Raw genomic sequence first — 18,189 nt, 5'->3', positions numbered from 1 at the left:
TTATTCCCCCCTCCCCACCGTGGTCAGTGTAAGGTTTCTTCTGTCAACAGGTGCTGTGAGAATATGCTTCTGTGTCTTGTGAGAAACAAAAGCTGTCTGATATGTCTTATTTGACACAATATATCTACACTTACAGTGATATAAAGCACCTTTGGATGTTGAGTTCATATTCAAGGAAAACCACAAAGTCAGCCTACATCAGGGTATGTTAGTGTAAGACTATGTCTTTGAATAGCTAATTCCTGTGCACCACACTCTGCACTGCCCTGATATCTGGTGATTAAATAGCATTCTTTAAGGTGGCACTAATATTGTGCATCTTCTGGCAGAAGTTCTTAAAATCTGCACTGATTGTGGTTGTTCAGTAAAAAGGTAAGTATGCCCCTTAGGAGAGTTGTGAGGGAAAACAGCTTATCTGCACACACCTGAAACTGGAAGAGACAATTCACTGGAACTTAATTTGCTGCATGCTGGAAAGACTAATGATGATTCTGCATTCCATTGGCAAAGAAATGAGGTAGATGGCAAAAAAAGCTCTTATTATAGTGTCTGAGTAGTAGAAATTTATGAGAAGCTTGTTCTGCTTTTGCAATCTGTGATGTCATTTCAAAATCTTGCCATAAGGATTTTGAGGGAGAAAGCTGCAATACTGTAATCTAAAGAAAAATGACACCTGCACCAAATCTGACAATAACTTAATTTCTATCACGTCACATCCTAACTACTGCAAATGTACTGTTGCTGTAGAAGAGTAATTTAATCTTATTTGCAGTGTTTTCACAGAAAAGGGTGTAGAGTGGGAAAAGGAAGGAAAACCCCTAGGAGAAGCAGCTATTTCATGTTATGCTGATATAATAGTGCCAGTGAGGAAAGAATGAAATTACTTCTGTCATGTCTCTTCTCTACTTTTTCTTCCAGCAGCTCTTCCTGTTCAGCAGAACTTAGCTATGAAGTTGATCAGAGGGTGAAGTAGCTAGAACAGGTATGGTATTGACATGCATGATGGGGTGCTAGCTGAATTGCAGGAATTTAGAAGAGACTGTCCATTTCTGTAAAACATACCCCTTCAGTAAGGGACATAGGGAAGACCATAAAGGCTTCGACTGGAGCTTTTTGTAGCCAGTATCTTCTTTCAGCTAGATAACCAATAGCAAAGGTCGGTGGTGAAAGGAGTGTAAGAACTGGGAAACTCATTCTGGCACTTTGCCTGTATATTCTGATTTCCAGTTGTCTGGGACTTCCTTAGCTGTAGGTTTTAAAATTGAATAGTTCTGCATACTTTCTCTTTTTTCTTTTTCCTTTTTTTTTTCTTTTCTTTTTTTTTCTTCCATGTATTGATCCAATGGAACTTTTAACCCATGAACACTTTTGGCATAAACTTCATCCTCTGGCAGTGCATGACACAACTTGGCTACATTTTGTAGGAAAAAATAGAACTTTGTTTCTGATCCTTCCACCTGCTAATTTCATTTGATGACCTCTGTTTCTTTTGGAGGAAATGCTGAAAAATCATTATTTACTTCCTTCACTTGTGATTTTGTAGACTTCTATGGCATTTATCATAAACTTTCCAGTTACTTCTTTGCCAGGCTGAAGATCCCTTGTCTTTTTAGTCATTCCTTACTTGTCGGCTGTTCCATGCTTTTCATTGAACGGGGTATCCTTCCTTGTTTTCTGGTTCTGTTGTCTTTTCTGAGAAGAGGCAACCAGACCTGTGCACAGTGTTCAAGATGCAGATGAACCTCTCACTTATGTTGTGGCATAATGTTCTTCTTTTTTCTTTCCTAAAAAATTCTAAAATTACATTTGCATGTTTGACTAGTGCTGAGCACTGAGCTTAGATTTCATAAAGGTTTCTACTATAAGCCCAAAATTTGTCATGCTTGGTGTTGGCTACTTCAGATCCCATCCATTTGTATGTCATGTAGAATTGTTTTAAGCAATTATTAAGAATGGATTTCATTTGTCATTTTGTCATGATATTGTTAGTCATCTGTAACTCTTGTCAAATAGTTTTTGTTTTTACTTACTTGAATAACTTAGTGACATCTACAAACCTTGATGGTTCACTTCAAAATAAGGGTCATTTCACCCTTTTCCGGCATCATTTGGTATTATGTTGGACAGCAGCAGCTATGGATCTAGAATAGGTCCCTGCAGGACATCACTGAATCCCTCCTTTGAAAAAACTAACCTCTTACATTTCTTCTACATTTCTGTTCCGCTCCCTGCCCCGCCCCGCCCCCCCCCCCCCCCCCCCCCCCCGCCCCAATCAGGTCACTTCCAGTCTTCACCCATAGGATTGTCAACGAGGGAGTTTTCTTGAATTCAAGTAGACTTTATCACAGTGATCTCTCATTCCTGCATACTCAGCGATTTCTGCAGAGAACCCTAATGTGTGAGAGTCACACTTCCTTCTACAAAAACTGTGTTGATCTTTCTGCAAAAAGAGAGATCATTAGATTGTTGGCAGTAAGGGGCATTCAAAAGCTGAAAATTCAATGACAAAAACTAAGGCTAATCAAAACCTGGTTGTGAACCTGAATTTTTGTCTTTTTTGTTACAAAGCTGTGGCTTTAAGAAACACACCAAATATTGGGGCATTGACTGAGTTGACAACAGAGACTCATAGTTAATTTCAAATGCTTGTTTTAAAATAGTTTGGTTTGTAATTTAGTGGAAAACATGCTTCTTATGCAGACTTTATTTGAATGCCAAGTCCGAAATTCCAGCACCAAGCCATTGTCTAGTTGTTCAGCCTTCTGGCAGAAGCAGTGGTTACATTAGTTTACACTTTCATAACTTCCATGTATCTGAGAGGTTTTTGCCAAAAGACTGTGTTGCCAAGGAAGCTGTATACTTGGGGGCAGAAGTAGCATAGAACCTTGTGAGTCTGCTACAGCAGATGATAGTATATCATCATCAATATATACTTTTTTTTCTCTCGCATAATTTCACAACTTAAAGAGCTACATGGGCTTACTTATAAAGTCTGTGTCCATTCAGCAGCTGTTAGAGAAGTAGTATTGTGGTTTCTCCATGTTGTTTTTAAGTTGTTCTTGTTTCTGGTGAGAAATAAGAGACTTCATTCAGTCCATAGATTTTCTGTTTCAAAAGTCAGGAGGTACCTCCCTCCATTCTCTCTCAAATGATGATGACATTTTACAAAAAAACAGGACTGAAAGATAGATCAGATCTACTTAAAGATGATTTTTAGCTGCCTGGCCCTGTTCATTGAACTACTGACCTGGAAGTCAAAGACCTCAGTGGTCCTTTGAGCTGTCTGTTGCCTGTGGATAGAACAACTGATACTAGTAGCAATGACTGGCTTGCAGCATAATTTTTTGATGAGAAACTACTGTACAGTGAAAAACAATCCTATGGAAATGCATTCCATGGTAGCAGAGCAGCAATTAAGTCCTGTCTCTCCCCACTGGGAGATGACTAATATTTACGTTATTACCAAACTTTTAATACAAAACAAAAAGCAAACCCATTCCAAGAGAATAAGGTTCAGAGGAGCTTTCTCATCAATTTAAACTTTTTTTTTTTTTTTATATATATATAGGAAGCTGTTTTAATTATTTCTGTACCTGGAATCATAAGCAATGCCATGAGGCTATTGTAACATTTGGAGTGGAGATGTACTCAGCATTTCTGGCGTTCCAATGTATTGGCATGTGACTGGCCATGCTGTGCATCAAGGCTGTGCTGGAGGATATGTGGCTGACTAGGGGGGTTGAGGAGTCATTATGCAAGCTAACTTGCTTCTGTGTCGTTTTGTCAATAGAGGTGTTATAAAAATCAGTAGTAAGCTATTTGGGAACTGGGGCTTTGCCAGACAAAAGGAATTAACAGCTTCTTGAATATCAGCAGTAGAAATTGGGTCATCTGAGGAGTCAGCCATGTGCTCAGAAGGAGATGGTAACTGTAGTGTATTTAATAAGAGAGTTTAAGATTATTGTGAAGAAGGCTGTGGGAGTGAACATACTTTTTGCAAATGTACAGAAAGGATTAATATATATTTTTTAGGGAACGAATTGGCTGCCTGCTCCATCTTAAGCATAGGAATGTGCTTTGCTACCTGAATCATTCTCCTTTTTAGCTTCCTTAGTTTATACAACACATTTTTTCGATAACTTACCTTCTACTCTGGCTACATCTAAACTACCCCACTGGCTTGCTCAACTTGTGAAGAGGTATATCATCCTGGCTGGTGAAATTGCATCTGGTTTACAGAGAGAGCAGTGTTACATTCCAAACATACTGAAACTTGGTATCTTGTTTCAAAAAAATTAAATGGGGAATTAAATGATTGTTCCTTAGAGACTCATGTTATGGGAATAATCCAGAATGAGAAGAAACCCATGATTTCCCCTAACAGTAGGAGAACAAAATGGTAAGGTATAGGTGAGTTGTGGTTTGAACTACCGACGCTTTATAGTGGAGGGAAGCTGCAACAGAAAAGTAAGTTTTATGTATACAGAAATTCTGGAAAAACTGTTGGGCTCACTGAGTTCTGTTTGTCAGCAGTCAAAAGCCTTTTTAATGGCTACATTTTCAGAGAAGTGGGCTGTGTGGTCCAGCAGCTAGAGCAATGAGTATGATTTTGCTTACATTTTTCACCACTGAGCCATTCTGCTTTTCTCTGTTGTAATTTCCTTATTTCCTTGTTTATCTGTTATCACGCTCACCATTGTGTACTGGTTTGTGATAATTGGTGTAAAAAAAAAAAAAAAAGTTTTACGCCTTGGTGTATTTTGCAGAAGGCCTGAGGGATGTAAAAAGCCCTAGAAGCAGGCGAGAGAAACATTAAGAGAAGTTTTAGTGCAAATGTGGATTGTATATTTGTACATGTACTTTGTAGACTCTGTGCCATTCTCTTTGATTATGTTTGAATAGGTAATTCTGTAATTCTTGTAAAGAGGTAGTTAGAAGTATCAGTGTGAGCTTTGGAAATGTTCATGACCTGTAATCACAGATGGTGAAAAAGGGTTTTTTCTCATAAATTCATAGGCATGCAGAAGCCAGACCTTTTCTTCTGGAAGAAAGGATGAACTTTACACAGATTCACTGTATTTCTTCCTTTCAAGAATATATTTGGCCAGGTTTTAAAAGAGCTCAGCTCCCATTTGGGCACCTAAATTAAATGGCTGGATTTGCAAAAGTGTTTAGCATCCAGCAGCTGCTTTTATTCCCACATATGTACCCAAATGGGAGATGAGTTGTTCTGACAGCATGGCCCATTGTTTGTCAAGTTTGTTGTGATTAAGACTCTGAGCATTCCGGGAGCAGTCTATTAAAATACTCATAGAGCAGACAACCTTATGGGGCCATTTATGAAGCCATGATGCTGGGCCAATAGAAATGAAATTCTGAAGTTGTGCAACCACATCTTGTAAATAAAAATGAAGAGGGTAAATGGCTGGTGATTGTTCTTTTCCCCTGTTCAGAGAATGCAGCTGAAAATGAGGGGAAATTCAGCCAGTTGCAGCCACAAGAAAGAAAACATTGAGCATTCCCAGAGCAGTAACCATTAAGGTGTGCAGAATTATCAGTCTGTGTTAGGAAAGGAGGGTGTATAAATACAAGTAGTATTCTTCAGGAACAGCACACAGTTGGACAACACACATGTAAGACATTTATCCTGTTCTTGGCATCTTGAGAGGAGAATAATCCGAGGAATTGCAGATTTCCACGGAATTCAGTAACTGAAGACTCTTAAATATGGCATAAGAATTTGTAGGGTAAAAAAGAAGGGTTACTAGAGGATGGATCACTCAGTAGCTGTTGTTCAGTATTATGGCTGGTAGTCTTTCTCATTCTGAGTTTTCATTTTTTAAAAAATCTTGACCAGTTATTTATCCCTGTCACCTTGAGACATTATCTGTCTGAAGAACCACATGAACATCATTTGATTCTCAGTTTATGCTCAGACTAGGTATTTCCTACTCTCCTCAGCATGTACAGAAGCCCTAGAGAGGAGCATTACACTTCTTGCTGGAGCCTAGCAGTGGGGAAGCAGTGGCTGATTTCAGGACTGGGCTGCTACTTGCACACATACATGCTGTGGACCAGGGGAGCTAATGGTGGCATGTGGAGGTAATGCTGCTTGGCACCTGATGACAAGAGCATCTGTTGTCTGAGTAGGAGAGTGGAGTAATAGATTACAACTTCGATAATCTGAAGCATCCTTCTTCCTTGTTGCCTTAATGCTTGGCCTCTGTTCCTCAACATAGTGTTTTAGGCTGTCTCTTTACAATGACTGTGTTGGTTTAGCAGACTCAAAAATGTACTGTTGTCTGTTCAAGTTATTAAAGATGTTGCAGATATCCTTCATTCAAGAAAATGCAAAATGGTGATAGTAAGGACCTTTATGTCTTGGTCTTACAGCTGTGAACAAAAATGTCCAATGTATGTTGCTTCTCAGTGAAGCACCAAAGATGTTGTTGAGATATGATGCCTGGAGATGGAGGACACCTACTGTAGTTGGTGGGGAGTCTCCTCTGTCCTGTGTGGTCTGTTGTCTTCTTGCTCAGGGTTAAGAGATTCTGGCTGCATGGTTAACACTTGCCCCTACTTACTTAAAACCTGTTGCAATAATTGAAGAAGATTTCTTTCTCTTGTGGCTGATCCTCTGTCCCCTAATTTGTATCAGAAGAACTAAAGGTCTTATGGGTCTGACTAATTCAGGATCTTAGAGAAATTTTTTTATTGGTCTGAATGTGCAAAAATCTAGCTGAGTCGCTTTACCCCTGTCTTTATACTGTTACTGAGGCACAACTGTATTGCAAGCACTAAAACTTCCATTTTAGGAAAGTCTTTGGTTTTAGAAACTTGCAGCGGGGTGGCTAAGGTGGCCAGCTATCAGAATAAATAATTATTTTGCAGGTGAAACTTGTGCCTAAAGGTAAAGAAGAGAGCTGAGCCTTTTGTTTCCTTTGCTAACCATTATGTGGGGTTGGAGAGTTTATGGGGAAGATCTAGAAATGTGCTGAATCCTGTGCATAGGGATGTGTTTTCAATAAGTTAAGTGCTGATATCCTGACTTTTGAATTGGCAAAATTAGCATTTGCTGCTGAAGTCTACCCTGTGCTTACAGGTCCTGTGAATCCATGCTCTGAACAATATTTTTTTCTAGGAATTTGCATTTACCCTGCCTTAACTCAAATTTTGTGCCACTAAGCTTACATAGATATTTTAAAATCATGGTAGCTGAGGTTCTCCCAAATACCAATGCACGCGTATTTATGATATGTCTGTTTTATCGGGGCGGACAGAATAGATTAATGTCATGAGTTTGAATATGTCTGCATGGCACAGTGAAATGCTTGCTGACATGTCTGAGTGGGTGCTCACTTGTGGAGGCAGTTTAATTACATCAACACACTGATTGTACCAGGTGGATATATAGGACTTTACAGTTTAGAATTAGCCTGATTGTCTCTGCAGAGGGTGGCATGGTGTTGTAGACACAGCACTAAGTCTGGCAGAGATAGGAATTCAATCTCAGTCTCTTGGATTTCAGGCCAGTGTCCAAATTAGTGTGATTTTTTTCATTTTTTGTTTCTTTAACTCTTTTTGGCTCCTGTGATAGCAACAGGAGATTCATTCATGATCAGAGTTCATCCAATTAGGGCCTTTACAGGCACTTCAGTGTTGATCTGTTATCCTTTACAGCCAGTGGAAAGACTCAGTGTCTCACATTTTTTTATTAGAAGTGGATCAGATCCTTACTGAGATAAAGTGCTCTTTCTGAGAGGTTGCAGTTACAGATAGTAGTAGAGTTGTGGGAAGTAGTAGTGAGGAATTCTGCAGAGTGGCTATACAGTGAGGTATGTTAAAGAGTGTGTACAATATAACGGGCTATTGTCTGTCTTGAGGGGATATGGGAAGTGAATGTGCCAACATCCATACAATGTGTTGTCTTAAAATTGTTCAGCATACTGGACTTGGTATTTTCTCTTTCAGTGCAGCACTACTAGTCAAGGTATGTATTTTTTAGATCATTATAAAGCTGCCTGGTGGGATAACGGAGAGGGAGAAATCCATGTGTGCAAGCTAGCTTTGTAACAGTGTGAGTGTTTATGGCAAGATTGCATTACTTACTTCCTAGCTATGGAACTGCTGTGAGCATCATACCATACCTAAGCTATAATATGTAGCTTAAAGTCACTACTGGTCATTATCTGATAGTTAATGCCTGAAGAAACTATGCATTATTGCTATTATGAATTGGTTTTTTACTGTTTTCAGTTTCCCATTTTACTGAATAGCTGCTGACAACACCCTCTGAGTCTGTCCAAGGTGGATTACAGTGGTTGACACAGAGGACAATTTTATGGCTTTGTTGTATATGTATATGTTTTAGAAGAATATACATATATCTACTGCATTATTGATTTGTGTATTGCAAAAAAGTTCAAGCATAATAAGAAGTTTTGCATTATGTTACAACTTTAACTACTGATGCACTTTTTGAAAGTATCTTAATATAGAAAAGAATAATTTAAACTAATTTTTTTGAATTGTTTTTAGCAATCAGTTATTTGTGACTCTCAGTGATAGTCACATGAAATGTGCATAGTACCAAAAGTTCTGTATGAAAAGAAAGCATTTTAAAGCTGTGATTTAATTTTTTGTAGTTATATAACTCTTTTTCCATAAGTATTGTACATTTAGTTTATCAGATTCTCAAAATTTGTTTCTGGAAGTTACTTATCTCTGTTCTACAGTTTTAAAACTGCAAGCAATATCATGTGTTGAAATTTGGCTGTTTATTATATATTCTGATTTTCTATGTGAAAGGATTACTCACAAAATAGAGATAAGGGAAAAATGGAAGAACATAATGATTTGCTTCCAGATGTGAATTCTTTTTCCCCTCAAGGTATAGGCGTGAAATGACAGATACTCAGCTGAACAGTGGATAAAAAGGTCTTAATATTAAAAACAAAATGTGACAGGAAATATACCTTACAAACATAGTCTCTTGGATAATACTCATCCTCACTTTAATTTGCCACTTTGAATTAATATTTTAACTTCATAAGATCTGCAAGGGAGTTGTGTAGTGATTTTCAATTGTCTTCATTAACTGCAGTGCTGCTGTATAGAAAGGTATATTAACATTTATAACAGGCAATTTTGTCAAGAATTACTGTATAATATAAATCTGCATTAATTATTGCCTTTGTTAAAAGTGTAACAATAAAATATCATAAATCTCTGTCTGTTTGCTTACATATCTATTAGACAGCTGGTGACTATGGCCAGGTTGCTCTGTGTTTGTGTGAAATAAAAAACCAAAGTCCAAACACATATTCAGCTTTATTTTTAAGTAAAGGACAGTGGGAGACTTAGATGAACTATAGCATATAAAAGGCTTCGCTCTCACTACAAAAGAGCAATTTCATGATGTTTATCGGTGTGGTCCAGCTATTGCATAATAGCCCCAGCTAGCAATAGTACACATGATTATGATACATCTCTCATAATCTCTATTATCTTAATACATTTTTCTTCCACAAGAGAAATAAGATGCATAGTGCTCTGTGGCTCACGATTTTGCCATCTTAAAGGGATGCTTAGTATTTGAGTGATGGTTGAATCACCTATTTTATACTTAAGTACATAATCCCAAGAAGGTTTAAATCAATGTGTTAATTGGTAAGTGATACTGTAATTATATGTATAATCATGGAAATTTTGAATCCAGATTATTTACTTGCTCTCAGGAAATTAATCTACAGAGGTCATATATTAGATTGCTTGTTTATTAAGTGGAACCCCTGTAGTTACAAAGTACTGATTGGCTATAAGCTGAATGAAGCATTCTTATAGCTGTATCCAGCAGGTGTCAACAGTTCAAATCTTTGAGTGCGTATTGATCCAGATTCAAACAGTTCATTAATCTAAGCACACATTATATAGATTTTTCAATGCAATTTTGAAAGAGTTGAAAAATTGTATTGAATGATGAGAGATGATACTCAAATTATGTTTTTATGGCAAATCTCCCTTGCGCTTGTGACATACTCAGATGGGGTTGGGTGCTAAAACTGACAGTGTGTCTTGATTTTTATTTTCAGATGTACTTTTCTGGCTTGAGAGTAGCTTCAGTGGGTGAAGTAGTCTTTGTGTGCTGGCAATCCAAACCATCTATTTTTCTAGCATCAGTTTTGTCACATACAACCCCGCTTCCTTTTCATTTGCTTGCACGGAAATAGCATCGGTACCCTTTAAGAATCCCAGAGACGTCCAGATATGCCTTGTTTTATTTCTTCTCCTTTGTCTTGATCCTGGAATCCTCTGGCAAGGCCATTCAGCACAGGTTTAAATGGGATGGCTCTAATGAAATAATCTTAACACCTTGAACCTCTAAAGCTAAGGCGTGTGCTTAGGTGCTTTGTTTCATGGGGAAAAATGCCATGGAGAGCCTGCTAGGAGATGCAGTCAAAGGTATTTGGCTGGATTTTCCCCTCATTCACACTGGTGTACCTGAGAACAGAAATCAGCTTGTCATTCAGATCACTTGTCAAATACTTTATTCTCACATATGAGGTTAGTAAGAGAAATAGTGTTTCTCTTCCGTGATGAATTCTAACGGAGCTCTATCAGTTGGTGCATCTATAGGCTTTTAGTTTGGCAGTTATAAGATTTTACTCCATTTCTCTTCTCTGCTAATTGCTAGTATCTTTGTTGAAGTAAAGAACAAAGAAAAGAAAGAAAAAGAGATGTTTCTGTTGTTATTAGTGAGACAAAAAAGAGGGGAAGATTGTTCAATTTTAAGGGAAAAAAAGCAATATATAGAAACAGATCAAGGTTTTCAGGAGTTATTATATTTTTCCCTTACTGTAATGATCAAGCTAAAGACACACTTCAGTCCTGCTGACCAATTTTGTTTAGATTGCTGTAATACCTAGTACTGTGTATTAGGATAGCGGGTATGCCTACTTAATAATTTACAAATGATAAGAGTTTTTTATTCTTTCATTTTTCTGACTCCTTGCAGTTCCCAGATTTTTTTTTTTTTTTGGCAATATTATGGAAGTTATGATACCTCTCTGAGACACTTGCAATTCATATAATATGAATTGCAAACCTGCAAAGAAGGTAACAATTGTGTAATAGAGTGTTGTAGATCTGATGCAATAAAGATACTGTACAAAATCTGACCCAATTATCTTACAGTTTATGCTCCTTTTATACTGACAATGCTGTTGTTATTTCCTAGTACTAATAACTAACTTTACGTTATGTTTTATTTCATAAAGTACAACTTGTATTGTACAGCTTGTATATCTAAAAAAAATGCAAAATTGCAATAAAGCTTATAAAATACTGGATAGGAATTTTTCAGAAGAGTTGACATGCCTGTCAAGATAATGCTGATAGAATTTCGTACATCTGCAGTAGGACACAAAATTAATTACCAAAGAATCTGGCATTGTTAGTCCTTTTTATTCAGTTATATGATAGCTTCAGTGCTCTGGGAAAAAAAAAAAAATCAAAGCAGAATTTAAAACTGTTCTCAGAATGGCAGGTTTTCATCTAGAAATGTTAATGTATGTTAAACTTTAATTAAAAAGAATGCATATCATATCTTAACCTTTTTTAATACAGCATAATTATCTATGGTACAGATCCTGTTCAAAGGTATAGTATTTTATTGAAAGATTCTATTTTAATGTAAAGGATTTGTGGTTTTCAGCAAATTATTGTCGTCTTGTAATTTTGGAGAGCCAGGCATACACACAGTGGTGCAATCGGCAGTCTTCCGTAAAGTCCAAAGGTGTAATTCAGTCCCAAAGATTGGTGACATTTCCAACATGAAATATAGATTGAGCACTTCATACAAATATAAAATACCAAGGTCCCTTTGTAACCTTTATGTTTTTAGAGATATTTTATCCAGATACCACTACAATGTTGGAACATGGGTGTGTGTAAATTGCTGAGTTCAAAGACCCATATTTTGCATGCAGGCTGCCTTTACTGTGCCACTCCTGATTTCTGCGGATGCTTGCATGGAGATAAGGTCTCCTTTCTTCTTCTTTCATCCCGAACGTAAGCCATTCAGGATGTCACAAGCAGAAGTTACTTAGAGCAATAGCGATGCGTTGGAGGACGGGCACTTGGTGCCCAGATGTGTTGTGTCCCCGCGCAGCTGGCGTGCGGAGCCCGCAGAGGCACTGGGCACTAGGTGTCACTGTTCCTCCACGGTGGAACGGCCGCCAGTGCATTTTTTGGGCTGGGAGTGTAAAGTAGCTGTAGGTGGCAAAGGTTTGTAAATTTAGTTTGTGTAGTGCCACTTTAGATCATACAGTCATGAACTCTGAGACAAACAGCAGCTGGATTACTAAGCGTTTTCTCATGTAATTTAAACATCATCAGGCATATAGTTGAGAGAGAGGCATCGGCAAGCCATTTTTAGCCGGATTGGTGTGAGCCGATTGGTTTGGTCTGCTGTTTTAGAACCACCGAAACCTTAACACACAGGAAAGAAAGTGGATTGCTAATATCCATTTTATTTGTCAGCAAAGGGATGCCTTTATTTTGTAGCCAGTTGCTGGAAGAACTGGATGAAAACTTTACTAGAACTTCGTACTTGAAGGTGGTTAGGTAGTATATGCCATAATGTCTCTCTTCAGTCACTCACTAAAGCTCTCTCTTTTTTTTTTTAAAATAACTAAATACAGGTTTGACTGTTGTTTAAGCTGAAAATAACCGCCAAAGGTAAGAAATAAAGGGGAAGACACAGGGCCAGCACTGGCAATCTGCTTTTATGCCTGCATTTAGACCAGAATTTATCTGAGGAGAAGTACCAGTGACAAAAGTGAATACAGAAGCTGGCCATTGGTGCTGCATATATTAAATGAAAAGCTTAGGAATAGCCTCAATAACCTACAAAATCTGTCTTGGTGTGGACGCCTCTCTCTCTGTATATTTAGAAGGTATTTTCTCCAGGTCTGTCCTTCCTTCCATCAGGAGAGGATTTCTACCAGGAGGGAGTTCTTCAGTCTGGAAGTAAACATGTAGCTCTTAACATCCAGTGGATAGTAGCTGAAGTTAGAAAACTGTAACTATTTGTGCCATGTTTTACATATCAATTTATCAGCAAATCTAATTACTTCATCATGTAGTGACTCCTGTGTCAGCCAACATCTTTAAATCAATACAAAATGTTTTTCTAAAAGATACCCTGCAAGTAACTTAGAAGGTACGGGCTTTGTGCAGGAGTTACTAGGTGAATTTTTGTGGACTATCTATTACACGAGACCTAAGGCTTTGAATCAGTCTTACGACTTCACCTCCAGATTATGTTAGATGGGTGTGCTGGTGTGTGACCTCTGTACTTTTCCTGGGCTTCTGAGTAGAAAATCTCAGATTCTGTCCTGGCGGGATAGAAAAGACTGAAAATTATTCATCTAATGTGGCTAAAGTTTCAATCATTTTTATGGTGTTTGTCTTCAGAAGAGTAATACTCTATAAATAAAATCTGGTTTCTTGTTTATTGTCCCAATGAGTTGTATACAACAGCTACTTCATTTGCAAGAATTTTTTTTAGTGTTGAATTTGGCAAATGAAACTTGGGCTTGTTCTTTTTAACATTTCTTCCCAGTTACTAAGGTTGTTGAGCAGACAGATCCATTCAGCCCATTGTGGACTTGCTTAGAGGTAAGTGATTTTGACTTAGCAAGCAGTTCTGGTGGTGACCTAAAAGTTGAAATGAATTGAATTCACTCAGCTAGGTAAGCTTTTCAGAGCTCAGAGGAGCAAAAGGCAAGTGAAAACATTTTATCATTAACATCACAGACAGGACTGGATAGTCACAGGACTGTGGTAATGTTATTCATGTGTAGAAGTGCATCTTCAAGCAGTAAGGATGTAGGTGACAAAACTTAGTTAATTAAAAGTACAGGTTATGCAGCTCAGCAGGTCTCCATTTGACAGCTAATGATTGCTACAGGGATCCTGTTATAAACTAGAAGGGGGACTGCATTCCCCATAGACATTTTTGGAAATAAATGTACTATGTTGTATCCTAAATCAGACCAATAAACCCTCTCTAAGTTTAGCCTTTGTATCTAAGGTCTTACTATGTTACAAATTGTATATACAGAGTTTATCCATTGACCACTGAATTTTGGTCCACTGGGGGTTGGAATGATCTGTTCTCCATGCTGCTAACACTCTGTTAGAGGAAGAACAGTTTCAACATGTAAACTAAATGCTGCAATGCCAGAAGCTGCAAATTGACTAGACCTCCTCTCGGAGGAGGTGTAGAGAAACTTCTGTTGTACCAAAGTAGTTTAAACTCAAAGGTGATTGTGGTGTGGCCACCCATGCCACTATTTCACTGATAAAGCCAGCTGCTGTCCTGTGTGATAAGGGGATGCCCATTCTGTGAGCTGCATTACTAAAATCTTCAAATGGCTGAGATCCATAAGATGCCTATCAGTGGAACCAACAAAACTGGCCTCATCAGCCTCACCCAGCCTCATTTCCTCCCATAGCTAGGGATGTTGGTTGCTCAGTGGCCCTTGCAGCAGCACAGAACCCCATACCAAAGTCACAGGTAAAAAAAACCACTTACAATGCCTGTAACTTGGAAGTCACGGATAAGCTGTTAATGTTGCAGTCATGCTTTATCTGGAAAGGGCATCATGTATATCCTTTTGCAAGATGTTGCAGTTTAATGACCTGATTCATGCTCTCATCCCTAAATAGAAAACTGTAGGTTTGGGGCAATATTAGAAGCAAAGAATGAGTTTTTAAGAGTATGCCTTGGACCTCAATCTTGGGCCCCAACTTCCAAGCCTGGTGAAGAGCAGACTTCAACTTAATAGGGTCAGAGGTGTTATAATTTTCTGCCCTGTCTCTGTAAATAGACAAATTTTGTTGTGGTAATTTTAAGTAATGTGAGTCAGGGTAGGCTTGTTAAAGGAGCATGGGTCCTGCAGAAGCCTTTTTCTTTTGTGGCTGGACTTTGGAAAAGTAGAAGGGAACATCTGTGTGGATTCCTCTAGCCTGCAGTGGATACTTTGGGATCAGCAAATTCTGGGTTCAGAACCTCTCGCTTCTTCCATATGGGTAACTCCTGCTCCATGCTTCCTGACTGGCCTGAGTTTAGCTGAGCTGACATATGGCACTTCCTCTCTTGCACAAAGGTCTTTTTCCCATTTAGAGACCTAAGGGTCAGAAGGAAAGAGGAGTGTAGTGTTCCAAGCATGTGGAATAAAATACTGCTGTTACTTAACGTGTTGCAAGAGTGGCTAGGAGCTACTGAGCAGTGAGATAACAATCCAGGGACCAACTTCACTCAAGCACTTGCATTTTATTTAACATTTATTTAAATAGTGATACTCTTTGATTGTTAAATTAGCATTAAAGGAGGCTGGAAACTGGTTTACAGTCTCTGGAAAGGAGCCACACATCATCAGTGTCATAAATTATGTCCTTTTTTACCAAGATATTGGCTGCCAGCTGAAAGGTTAGAAATAACTTATTTTATTTTCGAATGCAATTTGCAGTTTATCCACGGAGAGAAATGAATGAGCAAAATGGATGCAGCTGTCTTTTAGATTAACCCCACAGCGTCATCAGGCTTGGAGTTCCCAGAGAAGCGCAATGCATTCAGTATTATCCCTACACAACACAAGAGGAAACCCCACCTCTTCGTGGCATCTGAGAGCTAGGGGTGGAGGTACATGTGCTTGTATCTGCAGAAAGCCCAGGCTGTCGACCAGAAAAAAGCAATGGAATAACTCTCAGGACATCAGTTCAAGATTAGAGTGATGTATTTAGGTGATGCAAACACAGTTGGATGATGTAAGAGGGGGGCACAATTTTTAAACCCTTTTTTAGTGCTGATGAGCAACATAAAATTTTATTTCTCTGGTAAGGTGTGCTATCTTACTTCAGTCTTTGAGGAAATTTCATCTTTTAAAGAAAAGGCACCTTCTGTTTTGGAAACTGTTGTACCTCATGCAAGTGCCAAAGGTATGAATATATGAAGAGCTCCCATGAATTGGAGAGATTATGGCATTTTTTCTATTTATTTTGTATTTAGTTTTTTTCAGTGCAGTTTGTACATTTCTGCAAGTCAGTTTGTCAGGGAAAATGGTAACATAGGAGAGTAAATCTTGAATTAATAGATCCAGTGGCTTAGCATTCATGTCAGGTTACCTAAAGTTATTTTAAAATGATATATAAAATGATTTTTAAAAACAGTGAGCCCCCTAGGTTGTTTAATTTTCAAATCCATCACTCAAGCCGAGACGGTTTACAGTGCATGTGACATAGCAGAAGAAGGATTACTGTACGTGTGAAGCATGAGGACAAAGATTACTGAGGAAATACTAGAGTCAGATGTAGCTGGGAATCATCATTTTGTGCATAGGAGGTGTTATTTATTTACAATATAACTCCCTTTGATTTGACAATGAGACTGTGTCCTACATTGAGCATGCAAGTTAAGTCTGAAATACAATCTATGTGGCATAGTTGCTTTTTTTTTTTTTTTTTTGGTCACACAGCTGCATCATTAGTAACAGTGATATTTTATGTGGAGAACTGCAGTGGTCGTTTACTTCTTAAAATACTTTCCTGTAGCATGTACCTTTTTCATGTTCAAAGAAAACTCATGCAGTATCTGCTCTCTTGATGTCTTGTGACCTGGGAACGGAGCTTATTGTATAAAAACAGCAAGCAGAAACCGGAGCCTTGCAGTGAGAATGTGCAGTTCATTTCAAGTCCAGTTGGATGAATCGCTGTTGAAATTTTTTTTTTATAAGGTCACTTATTGCTGCAGATTTTTAAAGGGAAAATACAAAATCATACAGTCACTCCGGAAACAATTTCCCCGCATGTTAGTGGTATATTCCTTGTGCTCAGGAAATCAATGTCAGTGATGTAATGGGAGTTTCTACATCATACTGGTATGTCATTCACACGAAGAGAGCATCGTGGGAGCTGGTGAGATTGATGTTCTCTCTAAGAATAGCACTGATTATAGAACAGATTTTCCCATATACAGAGCCATTTTTAATTCACTGCCTACTGCAGCTGCCAGCCTGCGGAGATAATTCCTTCTAGCAGAATAGCTCTAGATTATTATAGGGAAATCAAATTTGCATAAAAGCATTTTATCTCTCCCCTTTTTTTCATGTCAAAGTTACCAAACATTCACTGTCAGTTACTTTTTTTGTGTGTAGGAAGAACTTTGTTAGAATTACATCTTAAGTAAATTTTGTTAAGATCTTTCTGACTCTTTGTTGTTTTATGTATTTTACAATGAATACTAAACAACTACAAATCATTATAGTTAGGGAACAAACAAGCTTTTTAAAAAAGAAAAAGAAAACTAAAAACTAAGTGCTGTTTTTGCCCACCTTGAGGAGCCCAAGTAGCTCTATTCATATCTACTTAATTACATGGTCCCTGTGACCTGGGCAAATCTTGCAGGATGGGTCCCTGTGGTTTGAAAGTGTGATGTAGCAAACTAATGATCAAAGTGCTGTGCAAATCTGAGTAGGTATTATCATGTGCTGATGAGGAAGCTGAGGCACAGGTAAGTTAAATGACTTGCTTAGGGTTACAAACTGATAGCAGAATAGACTTACTGTCTCTTGAATTGCAAGTGGTTGCCCGTGTGGTTGGACTCTACATCGTTACGTTCTATAGCACTCATTCAAACAGATTTTTGAGGTTCAACAGTGAGAGTAAGTTTGTTGTTTTTCGTGATGATATTTTTAATTCACTTTTATACTTAACATAGCTAAGTGTAGTAGCACTTACAGTACTTACTTAGAGTAGAATCTGTATATAAGCTGCTTTTTCAAAGGTCAAGGAAAATATTGTGGTGAGGTCTTAGGGCAGAGAAAGAAATTTTCCTCCCATTTTGAAATCTGGGGTTGAAATTTTTCTTAATTTGTGTTTGCTTCAGCCTTGTTCCTAGGTCAGTGGAGTACCATTTAAAAGTATTAATGAAATTTGTCTCCTCCTCTGTTAAGATCTGTAGCGTGACTTGCAGAATTCTAAAACTGTACTGGAGAAGCTATGTATTTAAAGGAAACACCAAGGCATCATTCATTTGCCTGAACTGAGGTGGCTAATGCCATTTGATACACTCTACGACAGCCTCTATCTGCTAGTCCAGAAGGGTGCAGGCGTCCCATAGATACT

The 18,189-nt window shown here is 38.1% G+C and overlaps 1 protein-coding gene across 3 annotated transcripts in view; it reads left to right on the top strand.

The window, feature by feature from the left end:
• Window positions 1-18,189, top strand: part of PPARGC1A (PPARG coactivator 1 alpha) — a 377,144-nt gene that overhangs the window by 31,862 nt on the left and 327,093 nt on the right. The window lies entirely within an intron of this gene.

Source organism: Aquila chrysaetos, chromosome 1, assembly GCF_900496995.4.
Source record: "Aquila chrysaetos chrysaetos chromosome 1, bAquChr1.4, whole genome shotgun sequence".
Taxonomy (NCBI): domain Eukaryota; kingdom Metazoa; phylum Chordata; class Aves; order Accipitriformes; family Accipitridae; genus Aquila; species Aquila chrysaetos.
Note: the sequence above shows the minus strand (reverse complement) of the source record. Positions and strands in the feature narration are given on the sequence as shown.